This window comes from Micropterus dolomieu, linkage group LG01 (genome assembly GCF_021292245.1).
Source record: "Micropterus dolomieu isolate WLL.071019.BEF.003 ecotype Adirondacks linkage group LG01, ASM2129224v1, whole genome shotgun sequence".
Taxonomy (NCBI): domain Eukaryota; kingdom Metazoa; phylum Chordata; class Actinopteri; order Centrarchiformes; family Centrarchidae; genus Micropterus; species Micropterus dolomieu.
The window spans coordinates 52,728,342-52,732,399 of NC_060150.1; the positions used below are offsets into that span (position 1 = coordinate 52,728,342).

A 4,058-nucleotide genomic window follows, 5' to 3' on the forward strand; every position below is an offset into this window, starting at 1 on the left:
GGAAAGGATCATGGTTTTGGTGGTTATGTTTAGGAAATGATCATGGTTTTGGTGGTTTAGTTTAGGAAAGGATCATGGTTTTGGTGGTTAGGTTTAGGAAAGGATCATGGTTTTGGTGGTTTAGTTTAGGAAAGGATCATGGTTTTGGTGGTTAGGTTTAGGAAAGGATCATGGTTTTGGTGGTTTAGTTTAGGAAAGGATCATGGTTTTGGTGGTTAGGTTTAGGAAATAATCATGGTTTTGGTGGTTAGGTTTAGGAAAGGATCATGGTTTTGGTGGTTATGTTTAGGAAAAGATCATCGTTTTGGTGGTTAGGTTTAGGAAAAGATCATCGTTTTGGTTAGGTTTTGGCACCAAAACTACTTGGTGACTATACTAGGTGACGCAGATGGGTTACAGTGGAGTTAGTTGAAAGCCTTAGGTGTCTCATATGGACTCTGAAGGGTACCTTGTGTGTTGCTTTGTCAAAGCGTCGGTATTTGATGCCCTAGGATGAGAATGGGCTGGACACCTTGTCATGTATTGTCAGACATATATTACCTGAGACTGGTGTGAAGATGATTGGTCCGTTGGGTCTGGTGGAGACTCAGACCTCTCCTGGTCTCATAGGGGTGTGCTGCATGGCGGAGAAGGACGTCTCCGAGAAGATCCGGCATGTTATTTCTGGAGCCATCTGGAGTTTAACACAGTGACACCAGGAAGAAGCTGAATGAACAGAACTCTCTGTAATTATTATACAGAGACTACAAGAATGTTAGTTGTAACAGTGGCGTAAGACAAGCAGTAATACCAAATTGTAAAAATACTCTATAAAGTACAAGTACTGCATTCTAAATATTACTTGAGTAAAAGTATGTAAGTATTAGCATTATAATATACTTAACGTACCAAAAGTACTCATTATGCTGAATGGCCCATTTGATATTAAGATATATTATATGATTTATGGATTATAATTAGTGATACATTGTGTGTAAGGTGAAATTTTACTTCAACTATTTTATATACTGCCATGTAGCTTAAACCATAACAATACATCATAACTTATTAGTCGATGTATATATTGTATTAATAATCTGAAAAGTAACTAGGAACTAAAAACGGTCATATTAATGTAGAGTAAAAAGTAGGGCTGAAACAATTCATCAATTAAATCGATTTTTATTACCGTCGCACTTCGCGGTACGCGACGTGATTATGATGGAGCTGTTTGCAAAGTGGAGGAAGAGAGAGAAAAAAGCGAGGGAAGAAAATGTCCAAAGTATGGGATTATTTCAAGCTAAAGAAAACAACAAGTCTGGAATGTTGCAGTCCATCCACTGTAAAACGAAACTTATGTCGCCTACCAACAGCACGACGGCGCCTGATCAGAAAGCACCCGGTGTTCTGCCAGCGGATCACAGACAAGCTAACAGTAACAGTAACTTTAGCATTTAACTGAAATCATGATTGATTGTTAAGTTGAAGGCTAGCCAAAGTAAGCCGCAGACCTCAGCTGAAAATGTGCACATGTGCGTTTGTTGTTGCCGCCGCCAAGCAAAAGTACTTCTTAAACGGCGCCATCAATGAATCGTTGAAATAATCCATAGAAGCTTCGAGTACTAAAATCGTTGTTAGCTTCAGCCCTAGTAAAAAGTAGTAGAGAGGTATAATGTCACACATTCACACTGTCAACATTTACTGGTCATGCCAAATGAAAGAAGGAAGTCTTGGGAAATTTTGTATTTAATACATCTTCATATCTTATCTAATTACAAAGTTGTAGACTGTTGAATAAAGACTTGCACTTGCACTGCATCGGGTAAGTTGTCACTCTGGATAGTCAACAAATAAGAACACAATTACTCCTACTGTCTAATGTTTGGAACCGATGTGAACAGTGGGGTTGGAACGACAGAATAATTATGCCAGAATAATTCTTTGACATAATTGAGTCCATCAATGGACAGATGAGATTTGGGATTATCCAGAAGGAGTTAACAGGGCTTCTCCTTAGAATACTTTATACACAGAACAAAATTATAAACGCAACATTGTGGTTTTTGCCCCCATTGATCATGCAGGAATGTCCACCAGAGCTGTTGCCCGTGAACTGAATGTTCATTTCTCTACCATAAGCCGTCTCCAAAGGCATTTCAGAGAATTTGTCAGTACATCCAACCGGCCTCACAACCGCAGACCTCGTGTAACCACACCAGCCCAGGACCTCCACATCCAGCATCTTCACCTCCAAGATCGTCTGAGACCAGCCACCCGGACAGCTGCTGCAACAGTCGGTTTGCATAACCAAAGAATTTCTGCACACACTGTCAGGAACCGTCTCAGGGAAGCTCATCTGCATGCTCGTGGTCCTCATCGGGGTCTCGACCTGACCGCAGCTTCGCACAGCCATTGAAGAGGAGTGGACCAACATTCCACAGGCCACAATCAACAACCTGATCAACTCTATGTGAAGGAGATGTGTGAGGCAAATGGTGGTCATACCAGATACTGACTGGTTTCTGGACCTCCACGGACCCCATCGATACAGTAAAACTGCACATTTTCGACATTGTTGAGGAGAGCATCAACATTCTCTGTTGAAGCTACTTGCCTTGATTTGGGATGATTTTTGATTAAAGAATAAACCATAGTAAATAGCTATCAAGGTAGTACCACACTTCGGCAACTACTGACCTTGTTTTATACGGTCTATGCTACACACGCAAATTCCATCATGTCAGACGAGAGTGAGACACTCTACCCACATCCGAAAAAAGTTAGCTCACCAGGGAGGGAGTTTTTTGGATCCTGTAAAAAAGACAGGGTGTTGGTAGACATCCCAGTCTGCAGGACGTGCCCTGAACAGTGACCACAAAAGGGGGGGAAAAAACACAATCCTGTTCACCCAAATTTGCCTTCACATCCTGCAGATGTCCCTACGGCAGAGAGTAAGTTGCAGTTTGTTTTTTGTTAGCCCTGACACCGGAAACATTTAGGTTACAGTAAGGTCTTAGCTAGTTGTGTTGTTAAGTTAATAAAGCTAAGTTATCATGAATTGACAGTATTTTGACATCATCAAAGAAACAAGAGAGAGAGCCATGGATTCAGGGGTCAGCTCCATAATATCATTATCGTGAATTCTTTTGGCCATGATAATTGTGTAGTGAAAATCTGATGTTGTGACAGCCCAAATGTCAGGTGGTGTGCTGCCATGCTCTGTCTTTCGTTGATAATTTCAAACCGCCTTCCTTCCTTCATTCCTTCCTTTCTTCAAAAACACATTTTCTCATTGCAATTACAAATAAATACCAGGTGTATTATGCTGTCTACTATCCTTGTTGACACATGCATGTGTCTATCCACATAACATGTTTGCTAATGTTGGCTAAATCTAGAGGTTAGCTATAAAAAGACGTTATTGTCTCCTCTACTTAATGCAAAATTATGATTCTGAATATTCATATCTAACAAAGTTGTATAGCATAAAATGTAAAGTGCGAATGTTTTACTTTTGGAGTTGAAATAATAGGAAAATTGTGCTCTCTGCAGATTAGCGTGACCATGACCACATGTGAACAGGAGGTTGATCACAAAGAACAAAAAGTCACACAAAGTGGCTATTTGATTTTTGAGATTGAGCCTCTAGTGTTGGAGTAATAAACAGTGTGATAACTTACACATGTGACAACTTACCCCGCTCCCCCCTACAATATTGGCTTACAAAGTGCAGCGGAGTAGAAGTATTAAGTATCATAAAATGGAAATACTCAAGAAAGGTACAAGTACCTCAACATTGTACTTATGTATAATCCTTGAGTAAATGTACTTCATTACACCCACCTCTGGTTGATGATTCTACATGCCTTCAGACTGATGCATGAAAAATCACATAGAGGCTAAACTAGACCTGCAAAATGTCAAGGAGACAATAAACTTTCATTTAAGGGCAAATGTTATTTACTGCCTGTTGTATTTACTTTGTAACACGTGTTTAGATTAGTGCTCCATGAATAACCAGTAAGATTATATTACAGTACCTGACCCTGTGCGCATAGTGATAGTGATTACAGCACCTG

General features: G+C 40.1%; 1 protein-coding gene across 2 annotated transcripts in view; it reads right to left on the bottom strand.

Moving 5' to 3' along the window:
• Nucleotides 1–4,058, bottom strand: part of b3gnt2a (UDP-GlcNAc:betaGal beta-1,3-N-acetylglucosaminyltransferase 2a) — a 12,684-nt gene that overhangs the window by 4,840 nt on the left and 3,786 nt on the right. For both annotated transcript variants that reach the window (XM_046049411.1, XM_046049403.1), the window contains exon 2: nt 541–673. The gene's annotated coding sequence lies outside the window, so the exon portion shown is untranslated. The remainder of the gene's footprint in view (nt 1–540; nt 674–4,058) is intronic.